Below are 19383 nucleotides of genomic sequence, written 5' to 3'. Positions count from 1 at the left end.
AATAGGGAAGTGGTGGAGTGAGGCCTTAGCCTTCCTGGCTTTTTTACAAGAATATGGTGCAGCCCTGCTTTTCACCCTGCACAGGTGCTATACTTAGCAGCCTTGCACCAATGCAGGCACACTTGCACCAGTATGCAAGGTTGTCTGGTTGCCCGGGAAGATTGTTTATGTGCGGGAAGATCCTCCTTCCTGCACTTAAAAAAATCTTAAAATGCTGTTTTGTAACTTCTATGTGTGCTGCCTAACACAGCACACATTGAAGTTGGAAAAAGGCATTTTTAAAAAAAGTATTGTTTATATGCAGGAAGTGGGACCTTCCTGTACATAAACAATTATTGGTCTTTTGCTGTTTTCATGTGTGCTGCACAATGCAGCACACATGAAAACAGCAAAAACGAGGAGGAATGAAACATTTCTCCTTGCGCCAGGCTAAGACCAGGTTTTCTTGGTCTTAATTCTGGCACTGCCTCCTATTTACGACTCCTTTATAAATAGGGGGTAGTATCAGAATCAATGGTTGTTACGTTGAAACGGCCACAACAACACCCATTGCCCTCCCCTTTCACGCGAGACATAGCGTGAAAGAAGGCTTTATTTACAAGGCAGCATTAAGCCACATTAAGTGGCTTAACGCAACCTTGTAAATAATAGCAAAGCCCCTATTGCCACAGGACGTCATAAAAAGTGAGGTTCCCATGCCAATAGAGGCTTGTAAATATGCCCCTAAATTCTTTGACACATCCAGAGACTGCAACCGCCTGCCGGATTGAATCCACGATGGAGGATTTCAAATTATCCTTAAACACCTGAGCGTTCTCTTCATCATACATAATGAAGAAAATTAATCTCAAATATTATGAAAGATAACTGAGAAAATATAAAATACTGTACAATTTTCAAACTGGAATCTGAAGGGTTAATAGTAGAAAAGAGCCAAGGGGAGCAGCTAAAAGTAAAGGGGTTTGAACAAGGCAGTAAGCCGGGCAAAAAGTGTGAGTCCCCGGAGGAAAGAAGCTCTAGATGGCATTACCGCTTAGCGGTGAAACAATCAAGGATTTGCGAGTCTGGGAGCATTGCGGGAGATCGGCAAAGCAACACGTATGAGAAGATGGCGGCACCGGCATTGAGGGCAGGAACGACCAAAGGTACGTGCTTAGGGAAACACAGTGCATTGTCAGGGAAGCGGTGAGCTAAGTACCACAATAAAAGGCAATATTCACATGTAACAACATTAATTCAATGGACTTTATAAAACATGCAGCGAGCAACGTACTTATCTTGAAGAAAAGAGGAATTTCTGTTTTCAGTCAAGATAATCATTGGATTACTCAAAGTCTCATTGGTGACTCTATTGTGATGTCATTGTCGATAGTTTCTTATCCAGGTTTTCAGGATAACATAGTTTTTTGTTTTTTACTAGGCTGCTATTTAATAAACAGTAAGAAAAGACAGCATAATATGAGCGGTCTTGTAATAAAATTCTGTTATGCACTTTTATGATAATGGGAGGTTGTACTGACTGTTCCCATAAGTGTTCCATACACTAATGCGTTTGATAACTTTCCAAAAGGACCTTTCCTGAAATATTCATTTCAAATTTGACTTCACAAGTGAATTGTGCTTGTAATATGTATTTCAAAAAGTCCAAGATGAATTTTATAAATTTTTCCTATCCAGAGTTATCATTATTAAATGTAATATCGTATCCCAATGCTTCCCGATGGAACAGCCAGCCCTGAGACAGTGAAAATAGCTTTTGGATCCTTTTCACTGTAAGAGCATGTTACACATTAAACTTTCACATGCCCTACTTTTAAATGACATGCGCCTACTTAGGAGTGAATTCTTATTATTTAAAAGAAAGGACAGGCTACAATGGTTGGCCTACAGTCACATTAGCACTGTCACTGGAGTGGATGACACAATGGGTGCTGCAGCACACTGATGACATTTAAATTAAAGACCATAGGGACATTTTACACCATATACTAGGGACTTATAGGTATGAACATTAGGGGTCTGCCAGTTTCATCATTATCAAAGAGAGAGCACAGGCACTTTACCAATGTTGAGCAGAGTGCAATGGTAAACAGTGATGGCAAAGCATCTGGTGGAACACAATGCAAAGTATGGTAATTTCCAAAAACCATGGAGGAAAGATCAGGGATCACTTATGGTGAATACCAATCTCAAAAGAATACAAGAACAATTAAGGATCTAGCAGGATCAAGTAAAGTGATGCAAATTTCCAAAGGTAAAGTATTGACCAATCATTGCCATGGGTGAAGGAAGTTAATGAAGATACAGCACAGAAGAAGACGACTAATGAAATATGTAGTGTCAGCAAACATGTCATCAAGGTTGCAAAGAGTACCGAAAGGAAAAGTTTAGTATGTGTGCTGTCAATGAAGTAGTCAATTTCAAGTAGCTTCCTTCAAATGATGTCCAGTGGCCAACAAGGAGTATAAGACAATAGCTTAAGGGGATTTTTTCAAAGGTATGTAAGGATGTGAGTGCGATTAACTAACTAGTGCAAAAGAAGTGCAAAAATTTGCACTACATGTTTACGATAGTGAATGAATACATTACTTTCAAACTTATAATTGATGCTGTTGCACCAATCGTTGTCCTGGCACTGAGACAACACATTTAGAGGGAGGGAGAAGGGATTTATGAAACTAAGTTAAAAATAATGATTTTTAAGCAGTTTATCCAAAATGATATATTACAAGTGTTAGACCTGACCCTTTTGACAGATTTATCCCCAAACCTTTTGCCCTATTCCTCCTACTTTTCTGACCCTAATTTCACTGGCTATAGGTTTCAGGGCACTTTACCACTGCTGATCTATGCTAATGTGCATATGCTCTCTGTATAAATTGTGACAATGATCGGTGCTCAATAATTGGCATATTTGATTTACTGGTATGTCTCTAGTAAAGTGTACGTGTGTGCCAAAGCCTGTAAACCAAATGCTACTAGTGGGCTTTCAGCACTGGTTGTGTCACCCACATGAGTAACCCTGTAAATGTGTTACAGACCTACAACTCTAGTGTCTACAAGTGCAGTTGTAAACTGACATGTTGCCCTGGTAAGTGTACCCACTTGCCAGGCCCAAACCTTCCCTTTCCTCCCATGTAAGGCACCCTTATGGTAGGCCCAAGGTACCCCAATGGGCAGGGTGCAGTGTATGTAAAAGGTAGGACATGTAATGGTGTGTGTGTAACATGTCCTGATAGTGTGTATTTCGTTTTTCGTTATGAAAAGGCTTATTATTGGGGTTGCACCATAGCATTTTTACATGTGTAACTGTCAATAGGGACAAGATTGAAAAATGAAGTTCAGGCTCTATGTACTCAGATTTTATTAACCCACCTTTTGGTGAAGGTGGTTTTTAAAATCTGTTTTTGAAAATGCCTCTTTTAGAAAGTGGGCATGTTCTTACTTTACCATCCAGTGTGCCTCTGGTTGTTTGTGTATTCAGCATCAGGTGTTTGAGTGACAGGAGCTGGGGATGTGCATTCACTATAAACATTCACAGGGGTGTGGCCTGCCTTGCCTGGGTGACTCACCGCTGGTCTGAATAGAGTGGTGGGAGGAGTTTCATTTGCACCTGAATAGGTTGTCTCCCTTTCACAATGCTGTCTCCATCCTCTGTGGTCATGCTGCACGAGAGAGGACAGGACTAGTTTGAACTGGGTTCAGAGACCCGTTCCACATAGAGAACAATCACAATTTGGGGTATAAGCATTAGACCTAAAATCCCAAGGCTTTAGATTACTTCAAGGAACAAGAGGACACTGCCAAACAAAAGAGCAGAAGGACTGTGTGATGAGTGCTGACGTTTCTGTGTGAGGCGTGGTTTAGCATGCAGTTTCTGCTTCTGTTTGTGGTGGAGTATGAGGACTGACTCTTTTGCCCTGCTGTAGTATCCTACTTGTGAAGAAAAATCTCCAACAGCTTGTGTGTGCTTGCCTCCCATTGGAAGTCTCTGGAAAATCAAAGACTTCATGGGAAAGCTCCTTGCTGGATCTAAATGTGACCTGCCACGTGGGAGAGCTGAGAAGCTATGTGAGGAGCGCTGCCCTTGATTTGTCCCGGGTAGGGACAGCCTGCAGTTGTTGCTCCTATCTGAGGCAGGAGAAGGACTAGACTGTCCTTCCCCTTCATTCTATGTAAAAGTGCCAAGCGGTGCTTGGTTTCTAAAGTACAGCATGTGGCGAGTGCTGTTGAAGGGTCCCTAGTGTGTGGAGCAGCAGTAGGGGAGAGCTTTTTATTGAGGGGGTGCTCTCCTCCTCCCACCTTGCAGCCGGTGCATGTGTCTGTGCTCCCAGCCACCACAAAGAAGCACTGTGCCTGTGCAGTAAAAGCGCTTGGTGAGCACTTTGGATTGTGTTGTTCGAGCCCGAGGTGTGTATTGGCTCAATCCTCAAATATGACGAGCAAGCACAGTGACCTCAACATCATCAGTGCATTGCCTAGGCCAAGAAACGGCTGGGGGAAATTGCACGTGTCTGCTGGCCCCACCCCTAGGAGTCCTGTGTAGAGCAAGGAGCGGTGCGGGCTCAGGATGTGAAGCAGCCTGCACCAATCTGCCTGCCGCCTTCACGGTATGTTGGGCTCCAATTGGGAACTGGCTGGCAGCTTGTGCCTGACAGCGGGCAAAGTGAGGGCTTGGCTTGAAGCTGCACCACATGGATGCGGACAGCTGCCTTGAGGCCACGATCGCGGTGTGAGGACCTAGTGGAGTATCTCCACATTTGCCCTATACTCTGTATTCTCCTCACTGGACCAGCTGGAGACAAGCATCCTCTTTTTCATGGGTTGCTGGACCTGGTGAGGTCTCCTCATGGACCTTGCCCATCCTGCCTGAAGCCTCAGCCCATGCGATTGCTGTCAGCTTCTCCTACCCAGGGGAAGGGCACAGTGATTACAGTGCCTACACCACATGGTTGCGGGCAGCTACCGTGAAGCAATTCCATTTGCGGGGGACCCAGTGAGGTCTCCCCACTGACAAGGGCAGTACGTGCCTGCCTCTCCTCTGTCCTGACCCATAGATGGAGTGGAAGTCATGCAGGAGTGCTACAGCTGCAAATTAAAGGGACAAAGTGGTGATTAGTTCCCAGTAAGATCTGGAAATTGATGTGAGCATGTAACTACTGCATTTACCTGCCCTAATGTTATGATGTAGACCTTATACTGGCCAGTGTACCAAGTGTTATATGCAGGGTCAACATGATGTTGTCTGAGGTGTTATCAAAAGTGCTTTATGTATGATGCAAAGTGTCTGTGGACTAATGTGCCAGTTACAAGTATGTGATTTTTATGATTGCGTTATGGCAAGGTAATTATTGGTTTATGCACTTATGGTCACACAATGTGATTGTGGTCCAAGGGTTTTTACCTCTAATGGCAAAGTAATTTATGATCTCTATATTTCATGACAATTTGCCTAGTGGCAAAGCAATTTATGATCCATGCATTTCTATGACACGTACCTAGTGGCACAGTGATTTATGTGATTGTGGTCTAATGTGTTTTGTTCATAATACAAAGTATATGTTGTATATAACTTTGTGTGGAGTCTCTTATGTGGTGTGCCTAGTGTGTCACTGGTGTGTGTGTTTGTGATGCGTAAACACTTTACACATTTTCTCTGGGATATGCCTGCCTGCTCTGCAAAACTAGCAAGGGGGTGAGAAGGAGTTAGCTTGGGTGTGTAACTCCCGTACCCTGACTAGAATGGTGGTTTTTGCCTGGCTTATGTGCATACCCAAGCCAACCAGAAACCCCATTTCGAATAACGAGCCTACAAGTACAGAGGTTGATTGTTCAAGGCTTTAGCAATTACAATTTGGAAAGAGAAGTCACCATTACTGACTTTTACAAACTGAGGAGTCATTAGTAAGTTAGCTGAAACAGAACAAAGGCATCTAGAACTAATATATTTGGTATAAATATTTTGCATTTACTTATGGACGATATGGTGAATGGCTCAGTGACGCATTTAACATGCCTTGAATTATGTTTTTCTATGGATAGCCAGAGAAGAGAAATTAAGATGAGAAAAAATGTGGCAGAGATGTATGATGTTCAAGATCAGACAGGGTGCTGCATTTTGATAAATTTGGAGGTGATTGGGGAGGTATTTTGTTAGGCTAATAAATCGAGATAAAAAATAGTCTATGAAAAATGTCTCCTTTTAACACCTGCTTTCCAGTGCTGTTAATTTTGGTGCTAAACCCTGTCTTCTCATGTTACTAGATAGGAGTTAGTGTCAAAAAGCATGGGTGGTTCTATGGAAAAGCCCATGTACCACCCCCAGATGTGAAGCAGTGTTTCGCTCTGCTTTTTATTACATTCCCATACAAACCAACGTTTATTACATTTAGAATTGGTTTGTTAATCCCCAAAAAGGTTTAGCGTTGGGTTAGCATTACAAAAATAATGCTAACTAGATGCTAAACCTTTGTTAATCTGGGGCTAAGAGTGAACATATCTGGACCATGTCTAGATTATGTCATCGACACTTCTGAACAAGTGTGAATCACTGGTATGAGTGATATGCATGTTATTAAATTGTGAATAAATAGATATATTGTACACCTGCACTTATCTCACAAGGATCAGTTTGACATATTGTATTAGGAGATGTCATTGTGCTGAAGGTATATTGAACATATATGTCTCTCAAGATTTGGTGTAGGTGTGGACTGGCACTTATGGTTGCATGTCAATGTCATGCAAAATTTGTAAATGTCCTGTAAGTTTGCAACTTGATGTAATATTTGTTTATATTTACTTGCTAGATAACATGACATCAGACATGGCCAAGACATTTGATCTCCAACAGACACACTATGTCTGCGTTTGTAAATTGCCCATGGGTATCGCAAAATTTGTCGCACTTATGGCAAGGGGACGGGGAGTGGAATATGAGGATGAGGTATCAGGTCCACCCACAGAAGACTCATGCAGCAAAAGTTACCTAGGATGACAAGCAGCAACAGGCCAGCACACAGCCGACACTGGGACCCTCAAGTGCATCAATCAGGCCAGCCATAGGGAAAAAGAGTGAAAGACGTACTGCACCCTCCACCTTCAACTATTCATTAGTAAAAATGATGCGATGAATGGACAGGAGGATGGGTCACATAAAGAACAAGGTTTCGAGCATCAGGGGAATCCTATTGACATGCCAGGAGGCACTGGAGCAGATTACTACACAAATCGGACTCTCCCTCCTTCAGTACATTCCCTGCCCAGTTATTTTTATTCTTGATTTTTTAATATTTGTAATAGGCATAGTGATAGCTAGGGTGTAGTGTAGGTGCATATTTAGTTTAGATACGCTTTAGAAAATTATGTTGTTTTTAGATATTAGTTTTTTTTAGTATGTTCTCAATATGCTAGACCTATTAGTGAGTGGAGACTCAATGTTTTTTTATGTAGGTTTAGAAAAAGAAAATTAACTGGCATGGCTTTCTGGCTAGTATTGTTGCAGCCAGCAAGAGTTTTTTTTATTATTGATTGTATTTTTGTGAGCAGTGATATTTTCACATTTGGAAATTATGTCTTTAATTGCAACATTGATGTTGACATTTGCTACAGTGTTTTGACCTCAACTGCCTCACACATTCCATTGATAGGTATAGATTTTGTGTGTTGAAATATTTTCACTGTGTGTCTATCAAGAAAAAACATCTTGTTGATCCACCCTGATATGACACACATTTCTCTTCGTAACATTGCAATAGGTGTACGTGGTGTATATGTACATACAAAGGCAGCATGTGCAATTAAGTTGGGCTCTCTCTTCTTCAGCTTAACAAAAGGGAAATTGGGGAAATAGTTACAATATCTTTGTACACCTTTGAGGAGCAACCCCACAAGTATCAATATGCTTTCAAAAATTCATATTTATTTTCTTCCAGAAGTTCCTATCATCACATTACAACATGTGAATAAGTTTATTCTTAGGAAGTTTTTCAAACACATATGTCAAATCAAATAGGTAATGTGTGCAAAAATACATTAGTTTATACATGTTGCAACATATTTACATGTATGTAGTGAGATCAATGAGGAGGAAAACATTGCCATTAGCTAGTGTTGCATTGTAATTAGGAGCAACAGTGGACACAATCGAGTATAGCACAAAGAGGACTGTCCTGACTTACGAAGATCAAGAAAATGGCATGTTATCATACATAGGATAGATAGGAAAACTTGCCAGGAGGCATTCACAAATGTTTATCGGGGTGTTCTTCGTCTGACAGTGGTGAACTTGTCTTCCTTCTCTGATGCGTGTTCTGCCTCCCCTGGAAGTTATGGTGTTTGAACGTGAGGCAGCTGAGAGATGTTACTGGTCTCAGGCACACACACATCAGAGGTAGATAATGTCACTCCCATGTTCCCACCAACATTTGTGAGTGCCAGGCAGCCTGGTGGTCTCTGACAAGGGTTTGGTGTAAAAACATTAAAGCAACTATGTTTTTGGGGGACGTGTTGCTATGAAGTGGTCTATTGTGGCCTCCAGGAACTGGACAGATGAATTAATGATCCCCAGTTGCCTAACAACTTCACTGGTGTCACATGTAGAAGGCTGGTGTTGTTTTTCCTTCTGCATCATGACATCAGCGATGTCAGCTAGGGACTCATCAATCCCATTGAGTCAAGAGTGGAGGCTAAGACACCTACAGACTCCTTCAAGAGTGCTCACTATGATCTCCATCTCTAACAGGACCTCATCAGCCATCTGCTGTTGGACTCCTACCACTTGTGATTGAAAAGCTTCTTGGGGATCCTCAAAGCCCTCAGCTGTGATCTCATTGTTTGATGTCTAAGGTGTGTTGGTTCATCTGGTGGCCCAACAACGTTGTCTTTACTAGCCAGTTCCGGAAGAGAATTGTCAAAACTGCCCAGAAGCTGTTGTAAGGTGTCTTCAACCATGAGGGACAGTATGGCTTTCTCAATAGTTTGGGCATTATGACAGGCTGCTCTGCAGGAGGTGTTGATTGTCCCTCTGGAAAGAAATAGACATGTGTTAAGAGGACTCCATGATTGATTATGACATATGTGATTTCTGTAACATTCAGACAGTATTTTTGTTAACTTTCATGCACACAAGGTTATGGCTAAGTTGTACTGTTGTTGCTTTTCACATGGCAATACATGTATAAATGTAGGTTTTTCACACAACCTTGGTATTCTCTAGGGGGCCTATTTGTATAACTCACAGATAAGGCAGCACAAAGCCCTGCTTGAAAGAGTGAGTGCAAGAATGGGCCACATTTTACATGTTTGTGCTATCTGCCTGCACTGTTGCAAATCTGGCTTCTTAGCACCATTCCAGATACCATTGCAGCATGCAGCAAGGGTGCCTGCATTTGCTCTAGCCATCTGTTTGTGGACCAGCACTGGCCAAGACATGCTAATTGTTATTATACTTTCTCACACACATGAAGGGGGGAGAGGCACAACACAGCCACTACTACCATCTCCACATTTGCCCTATACTCTGTATTCTCCTCACTGGACCAGCTGGAGACAAGCATCCTCCTTTTCATGGGTTGCTGGACCTGGTGAGGTCTCCTCATGGACCTTGCCCATCCTGCCTGAAGCCTCAGCCCATGCGATTGCTGTCAGCTTCTCCTACCCAGGGGAAGGGCACAGTGATTACAGTGCCTACACCACATGGTTGCGGGCAGCTACCGTGAAGCAATTCCATTTGCGGGGGACCCAGTGAGGTCTCCCCACTGACAAGGGCAGTACGTGCCTGCCTCTCCTCTGTCCTAACCCATAGATGGAGTGGAAGTCATGCAGGAGTGCTACAGCTGCATATTAAAGGGACAAAGTGGTGATTAGTTCCCAGTAAGATCTGGAAATTGATGTGAGCATGTAACTACTGCATTTACCTGCCCTAATGTTATGATGTAGACCTTATACTGGCCAGTGTACCAAGTGTTATATGCAGGGTCAACATGATGTTGTCTCAGGTGTTATCACAAGTGCTTTATGTATGATGCAAAGTGTCTGTGGACTAATGTGCCATTTACAAGTATGTGATTTTTATGATTGCGTTATGGCAAGGTAATTATTGGTTTATGCACTTATGGTCACACAATGTGATTGTGGTCCAAGGGTTTTTACCTCTAATGGCAAAGTAATTTATGATCTCTATATTTCATGACAATTTGCAAGGTGGCAAAGCAATTTATGATCCATGCATTTCTATGACACGTACCTAGTGGCACAGTGATTTATGTGATTGTGGTCTAATGTGTTTTGTTCATAATACAAAGTATATGTTGTATATAACTTTGTGTGGAGTCTCTTATGTGGTGTGCCTAGTGTGTCACTGGTGTGTGTGTTTGTGATGCGTAAACACTTTACACATTTTCTCTGGGATATGCCTGACTGCTCTGCAAAACTAGCAAGGGGGTGAGAAGGAGTTAGCTTGGGTGTGTAACTCCCGTACCCTGACTAGAATGGTGGTTTTTGCCTGGCTTATGTGCATACCCAAGCCAACCAGAAACCCCATTTAGAACAACGAGCCTACAAGTACAGAGGTTGATTGTTCAAGGCTTTAGCAATTACAATTTGGAAAGAGAAGTCACCATTACTGACTTTTACAAACTGAGGAGTCATTAGTAAGTTAGCTGAAACAGAACAAAGGCATCTAGAACTAATATATTTGGTATAAATATTTTGCATTTACTTATGGACGATATGGTGAATGGCTCAGTGACGCATTTAACATGCCTTGAATTATGTTTTTCTATGGATAGCCAGAGAAGAGAAATTAAGATGAGAAAAAATGTGGCAGAGATATATGATGTTTAAGATCAGACAGGGTGCTGCATTTTGATAAATTTGGAGGTGATTGGGGAGGTATTTTGTTAGGCTAATAAATCGAGATAAAAAATAGTCTATGAAAAATGTCTCCTTTTAACACCTGCTTTCCAGTGCTGTTAATTTTGGTGCTAAACCCTGTCTTCTCATGTTACTAGATAGGAGTTAGTGTCAAAAAGCATGGGTGGTTCTATGGAAAAGCCCATGTACCACCCCCAGATGTGAAGCAGTGTTTCGCTCTGCTTTTTATTACATTCCCATACAAACCAACGTTTATTACATTTAGAATTGGTTTGTTAATCCCCAAAAAGGTTTAGCGTTGGGTTAGCATTACAAAAATAATGCTAACTAGATGCTAAACCTTTGTTAATCTGGGGCTAAGAGTGAACATATCTGGACCATGTCTAGATTATGTCATCGACACTTCTGAACAAGTGTGAATCACTGGTATGAGTGATATGCATGTTATTAAATTGTGAATAAATAGATATATTGTACACCTGCACTTATCTCACAAGGATCAGTTTGACATATTGTATTAGGAGATGTCATTGTGCTGAAGGTATATTGAACATATATGTCTCTCAAGATTTGGTGTAGGTGTGGACTGGCACTTATGGTTGCATGTCAATGTCATGCAAAATTTGTAAATGTCCTGTAAGTTTGCAACTTGATGTAATATTTGTTTATATTTACTTGCTAGATAACATGACATCAGACATGGCCAAGACATTTGATCTCCAACAGACACACTATGTCTGCGTTTGTAAATTGCCCATGGGTATCGCAAAATTTGTCGCACTTATGGCAAGGGGACGGGGAGTGGAATATGAGGATGAGGTATCAGGTCCACCCACAGAAGACTCATGCAGCAAAAGTTACCTAGGATGACAAGCAGCAACAGGCCAGCACACAGCCGACACTGGGACCCTCAAGTGCATCAATCAGGCCAGCCATAGGGAAAAAGAGTGAAAGACGTACTGCACCCTCCACCTTCAACTATTCATTAGTAAAAATGATGCGATGAATGGACAGGAGGATGGGTCACATAAAGAACAAGGTTTCGAGCATCAGGGGAATCCTATTGACATGCCAGGAGGCACTGGAGCAGATTACTACACAAATCGGACTCTCCCTCCTTCAGTACATTCCCTGCCCAGTTATTTTTATTCTTGATTTTTTAATATTTGTAATAGGCATAGTGATAGCTAGGGTGTAGTGTAGGTGCATATTTAGTTTAGATACGTTTTAGAAAATTATGTTGTTTTTAGATATTAGTTTTTTTTAGTATGTTCTCAATATGCTAGACCTATTAGTGAGTGGAGACTCAATGTTTTTTTTATGTAGGTTTAGAAAAAGAAAATTAACTGGCATGGCTTTCTGGCTAGTATTGTTGCAGCCAGCAAGAGTTTTTTTTATTATTGATTGTATTTTTGTGAGCAGTGATATTTTCACATTTGGAAATTATGTCTTTAATTGCAACATTGATGTTGACATTTGCTACAGTGTTTTGACCTCAACTGCCTCACACATTCCATTGATAGGTATAGATTTTGTGTGTTGAAATATTTTCACTGTGTGTCTATCAAGAAAAAACATCTTGTTGATCCACCCTGATATGACACACATTTCTCTTCGTAACATTGCAATAGGTGTACGTGGTGTATATGTACATACAAAGGCAGCATGTGCAATTAAGTTGGGCTCTCTCTTCTTCAGCTTAACAAAAGGGAAATTGGGGAAATAGTTACAATATCTTTGTACACCTTTGAGGAGCAACCCCACAAGTATCAATATGCTTTCAAAAATTCATATTTATTTTCTTCCAGAAGTTCCTATCATCACATTACAACATGTGAATAAGTTTATTCTTAGGAAGTTTTTCAAACACATATGTCAAATCAAATAGGTAATGTGTGCAAAAATACATTAGTTTATACATGTTGCAACATATTTACATGTATGTAGTGAGATCAATGAGGAGGAAAACATTGCCATTAGCTAGTGTTGCATTGTAATTAGGAGCAACAGTGGACACAATCGAGTATAGCACAAAGAGGACTGTCCTGACTTACGAAGATCAAGAAAATGGCATGTTATCATACATAGGATAGGAAAACTTGCCAGGAGGCATTCACAAATGTTTATCGGGGTGTTCTTCGTCTGACAGTGGTGAACTTGTCTTCCTTCTCTGATGCGTGTTCTGCCTCCCCTGGAAGTTATGGTGTTTGAACGTGAGGCAGCTGAGAGATGTTACTGGTCTCAGGCACACACACATCAGAGGTAGATAATGTCACTCCCATGTTCCCACCAACATTTGTGAGTGCCAGGCAGCCTGGTGGTCTCTGACAAGGGTTTGGTGTAAAAACATTAAAGTAACTATGTTTTTGGGGGACGTGTTGCTATGAAGTGGTCTATTGTGGCCTCCAGGAACTGGACAGATGAATTAATGATCCCCAGTTGCCTAACAACTTCACTGGTGTCACATGTAGAAGGCTGGTGTTGTTTTTCCTTCTGCATCATGACATCAGCGATGTCAGCTAGGGACTCATCAATCCCATTGAGTCAAGAGTGGAGGCTAAGACACCTACAGACTCCTTCAAGAGTGCTCACTATGATCTCCATCTCTAACAGGACCTCATCAGCCATCTCCTGTTGGACTCCTACCACTTGTGATTGAAAAGCTTCTTGGGGATCCTCAAAGCCCTCAGCTGTGATCTCATTGTTTGATGTCTAAGGTGTGTTGGTTCATCTGGTGGCCCAACAACGTTGTCTTTACTAGCCAGTTCCGGAAGAGAATTGTCAAAACTGCCCAGAAGCTGTTGTAAGGTGTCTTCAACCATGAGGGACAGTATGGCTTTCTCAATAGTTTGGGCATTATGACAGGCTGCTCTGCAGGAGGTGTTGATTGTCCCTCTGGAAAGAAATAGACATGTGTTAAGAGGACTCCATGATTGATTATGACATATGTGATTTCTGTAACATTCAGACAGTATTTTTGTTAACTTTCATGCACACAAGGTTATGGCTAAGTTGTACTGTTGTTGCTTTTCACATGGCAATACATGTATAAATGTAGGTTTTTCACACAACCTTGGTATTCTCTAGGGGGCCTATTTGTATAACTCACAGATAAGGCAGCACAAAGCCCTGCTTGAAAGAGTGAGTGCAAGAATGGGCCACATTTTACATGTTTGTGCTATCTGCCTGCACTGTTGCAAATCTGGCTTCTTAGCACCATTCCAGATACCATTGCAGCATGCAGCAAGGGTGCCTGCATTTGCTCTAGCCATCTGTTTGTGGACCAGCACTGGTCAAGACATGCTAATTGTTATTATACTTTCTCACACACATGAAGGGGGGAGAGGCACAACACAGCCACTACTCCTGCCTTCCCAATAATAGCTATGAACACACAAGGGGGAGTAGCGTGTATGAGTCTCTAGATTAGAGGTGGCAAGTGCTCTGTGAAAAAGTGTTTTCAATCCGGGACTCAATAAAGTTTTCAAACCTGCACGTCAACTTGGTTAGAAGAACAAGGGGCTGGTTTAAAGGCGTCAGTGACATCGGCATGGTTACGGGGTCATGTGACACGCAAGCGATGTAGCGCGCACAAAGGAATTTGTTTTATTTATTTAAATGTGTACTTACCTCCGTTCATCCACATTCCGGTGTTTACATTGCTCCACCCTGCCCCTCCCGCTCCTGTGGCAGGCAGCACGCCCTGGAATCGCAACATTGGCATCAGCGGTTCAAGTGTGTGCTGATTGCAGGCACAGCCTACACTGGGAGATTTCCTGGGTGGTGATGGCTGAGAGTTTCCAGGTAAAAAAAATTCTATTTTGTATATGTATTCCATATAGCATGGGCAATACTTAAAGAGTCAAATAGTAAAGTATGCCCGGCATTGGGTGTGTCCTGCCTCACTGCCAGCAGCCCCGGCATCCAGCCTTCCTCTGCTTCAGTCAATCGATCAATCAAACAGAGCATTTATAAAGCACACTACTCACCTGTGAGGGTCTCAAGGCTCTGGGTGGGGGTTTGGTGCTGCTATTGCTTGAACAGCCAGGTCTTGAGTAGCCTCCTGAAGGTAAGTAGGAACTGGGTCTGCTGCAGGTGGATGGGGAGGGTGTTCCAGGTCTTCCCGGCGAGGTGGGAGAACGATCTGCTGCTGGTGGTCGCTCTTCAGATGCGGGGGATGGTTGCGAGTGCGAGGTCGGTGGAGCAGAGTTGGCGGTTCGGGGTGTAGAAGGTGAGTCTTCTGTTGAGGTATGTCGGTCCGGTGTTGTGGAGTGCCTTGTGTGCATGGGTGAGGAGCTTGAAGGTGATCCTCTTGTTGACGGGGAGCCAGTGCAGGTTTCTTAGGTGGGGTGTGATGTGGCTGTGGTGAGGGATGTCGAGGATCAGGCGTGCAGAGGCGTTCTGTATGCGCTGTAGTCGTTTGAGGAGTATAGCTGAGGTTCCGGCGTAGAGGGTGTTTCCTTAGTCCAGTCTGCTGCTGACGAGGGCTTGGGTAACCGTTCTTCTTGTTTCAAAGGGGATCCATCTGTAGATCTTGTGGAGCATGCGGAGGGTGTTGAAACAGGAGGATGAGATGGCGTTGACTTGCTTGGTCATGGAGTGTGTGGAGTCGAGGATGAACCCCAGGTTGCGTGCTTGGTCGCTGGGTGTCGGTGCTGCTCCCAGAGAGGTCAGCCACCAGGAGTCGTCCCAGGCTGAGGGGGTGGAGCCAAGGATGAGGACCTCCATCTTGTCAGAGTTTACCTTCAGTGGGCTGTTCTTCATCCATTCAGCGACGGCCTTCATTCCTTCGTGGAGGTTGGTTTTAGTGGTGACGGGGTCCATGGTGAGGGAGAGGATCAGCTGGGTGTTGTCAGCATTGGAGATGATTTTGAGGTTGTGCAGTCGGGCTCCGTGGGCAAGAGGTGCCATGTAGATGTTGAACAGTGTCGGGCTGATGGAGGATCCTTGGGGTACGCCGCCGATGATCTCGGAGGTGTAGATCGGAAAGGCGGGAGGCGGACACGCTGGGTTCAGTCGGCCTATGCCACAGGCAACCGGGGGTTAAGGTGGAAATTCGGTAGTGACCTGCCAAGGCCACCTGAGCAACGTTCCATGCCAGGCTCTCTCACAGCAGCCATTTCCCACTGCGGACCCCCAACCAAAACTAAATCCATGGACTTTTATGGACTGAAACTTGCTTGAAAACTTCTGTTTTTAAAGCATATACATTTCATAATTGGCATCATTCTTAAAATAACACTGTTGAGAAGGTATATTTAAACTATGATTTCTCGTCCCGTGTCTCCCCGTGCACTCATTCAATGGAGGTGCAGCAAAACATGAGATCAAATCACATTGACAAACAGTGGGAAAATAGATGAACACTTGCCCTTCAAACGCAGCTCACCAATACTGCCCTTGGCACATTTCTACACTAAACATACCTTTCCTTCGTGTAGGCATTCTTCACAAGCTTCTATACTTAACATGAGTAAATCAATGAACTGTGAACAGTAAACATAGGTGAGGTTCGGAAAATCATTTAAAAAGCGAATCATATACTAATCACATCCAATACAGTGCAGTAGAAAACAAATACTTCTAATAAAACATGCACACCACATCACACATTTTTTAACGTTTTCTACCACAAGTGACTTTTGCTGACATTCTGCTTATAATTTGTGATAAAGAGACCCAGGGGCATATTCTCAAGGATCAATCGCCGAGTTAGCGGCACATTATTGCAGCCAAATTGCCGATAAATTTATCGCCCCATTCACAAGCTGGTGCTAACAACCGATATCACCACTTTTCCGGCGATAGCATCCTCAAAAAACATCGCCACGGATGACCGTGGCAACTATCGCTAATGAGATGCAGAGTAGGCATTCCCGAGGAAAAACCTGCGACAACGCCACACCTCAACATTCTCAATGACAAGCCAGATCGGCGTTAAGATCACAAAACATGCGATAAGGGGCATTAGCAGCAGAAAATTAGCACCTGCTCTGACCTGGTGTAAAGTCGGAAGACAACCGGCAGCAGCCAAGGGAACACAGCCCATAGCCTACCATGAAGAACGACAGATGCCATGGAGCTACTGATCATGCAGCTTGGAGCCCCAACAGGGCCACAACACCCAACGCCACCACCCCCAGGCCTGCCACCCCCACCGGACCCCACCCCGCCGCCACCTCCCCCGGACCACCAGAGAGGCAGCGCCGACAAAGACAGAAGACCTTCAGGAAACCCACCAGCCTCACAGACCTAACACCAGAGAATGTCTTTTCCCACTACAGGCTCAAAAGGAAAACCATCCTCCACCTCCTGACCACCATTGCCCACAGGCTGACGGTCCCAACACAGCGGACAACCAACATCCCTCCGCAGACAAAGCTGCTGGCTGTGCTACACATGTTGGCCTCTGGGACCTTCCAACCAAGAACCGCCAGAGTCAGAGGAGTCTCACAGCCAGCCCTATCAAAGTTCATCACAACTGTCTTGGATGCCATCATCAGCTTGGTACCCCAGTACCTATACTCCCCTCACACTGCGCAGGAACAGCTAGAGACCAACCAAGGACCATACCCCAAAGCTGGCTTCCTGCACATGTTAGGGCGCAATTGACTGCACACATGTCCTACTCGTGCCCCCTGGTGACACTGCACACAATTACCTCAACAGAAACCACACACATTCCATCAATGTGCAGGCAACAGTGGACCACCTGGGAATCGCCACCAACGTTGCCGCCAACTACCCAGGCAGTGTGCATAATTCCTACTTCTACCGACAGTTCATCATCAACCAGTGCTAACAGGATGGCACCCATGGAAATGCACTGCTCGTTGGCAAGTACCAAATGAACACACCACACTGCCCAACTCCACAATCATGCAAATCACAACTCTAGGTATGCACACGTCACAAACTCACATTCAACATGCCAAACAACATGCCCACCCACCAGACACGACAGCATAACTTACTGTGGCAACCTGGGCTAGCCATGTACATGAGCCATCAATGGCATGGAACCTCATCCACACAATAGCGGAATGTGGGGAGAGGTGGGAACCAGGCATGTGCAACGGAGGCAAGTGACCCATGAATGAGAAGGTACACAATGCCAAGTGTGGCGGAGATGTGCTGGACAGACTGCAGTATGCATACCACAGACATATCCATGTCCACATGCACTGCTGGTGTATGGAGTGTAGTGGACTGTGGATGCAACCATGTAACCTCAACCAGTTGGGAAGATCCCAGAAATGTAGCTTGTGACATACCCCCTGTAAGCGTGAGTGGATTGGGCCGGCCCAGTGTACGCCAGGCCAGCGTAGGGGTGTGAATAAAAAGCAAATAGCTCTGTGCGTGGTTCTCTTCTTGAATGCCCAACGTGTCTGGCAGGGCGGCACCTCCCAGCCCGCCACAAGGCCGACTCCTTGAGCGGTGTTGCTTGCGATCCTGTGTGCCTGCTGCACCCCGGGCCACTGGTCCCTGACCCGTCATGCCCGCCCCTGCGCAGCCAGGCCTCACTGCTCACCTGCCCACACCAGCGTGTGTCAAGGAGGGCCCACCACATGCCGGCGCAAGCCCCAAGCCCAAGGCCCGCAAGCTTAGCGGCCTCCTCAGACCATCACGGCCTCCGCGACACAGGTCCGCAGTACTCTTTTCCCGTTGACATACTCCACTGGCCTACACAGCTGCCAAGTCGGTCACACATTTGGAACTGAGTCTTGATTACGCAATGGCAGAGTACACACTTTATGGCAGAGTCTGTAACACTGTACTCCCTTCAATGTGGTACAACCAACTCTCTGCATTGCATCCGCACGACATCTGTCTGTGGTCCCTTGCTGACTACTACCTTCGGCCTACAATGCGCTTGAGTAGGTCACACAGTTGGATCTGAGTCTTGATTTGTGTATGGCAGAATTCATATCATTGATAACATGGAGAGGAGTAAGAGGAAGACGTGGTGCAGTACGGAGGAAAAAAGGATCCTCGTTACGGAGGTGATCGAACACTGCCAAAAACTGCTCTGGTGTCACTAACTCTGTGCATCGCGAGCAAACGAGACATGGCTGTGGGCCCCTTGCTGACCGTTGCCTCGGGCCTTCACTGTGGCCGAGTAGGGCACACATTGGGAACTCAGTCTTGATTTATTTATGGCAGCTTTTATATCATTGTACTGGCCTCATCACAGACTGCATACTCCTTCAGCTCCGGTGCCACTAAGTCTGTTACCCGACAGCCATGGACACTTTCTGGTTGAACTTTGGTGGCGACTGAGTCTATGGACTGGGGTTGTCTTCATCATCATGTCGGTGATACTGATTTTTTGGCAAAAACGAGGCTGTAGCATTCCACTCCTCAATTTGACGCTTCCGGATGGCTTCTAACCTCTGCATCATACCCTGGAGGACACCTTCCACTGTCACCCACAACCCTCCACCACATTCACCTCGGACATCGATGAGGACCCGCTCAGCTCGCGTGGCCCATCTCACTGCACCGCAG

The sequence above is a fragment of the Triturus cristatus genome, chromosome 3_1 (assembly GCF_964204655.1).
Source record: "Triturus cristatus chromosome 3_1, aTriCri1.1, whole genome shotgun sequence".
NCBI classification, from domain to species: Eukaryota; Metazoa; Chordata; class Amphibia; order Caudata; family Salamandridae; genus Triturus; species Triturus cristatus.
Note: the sequence above shows the minus strand (reverse complement) of the source record.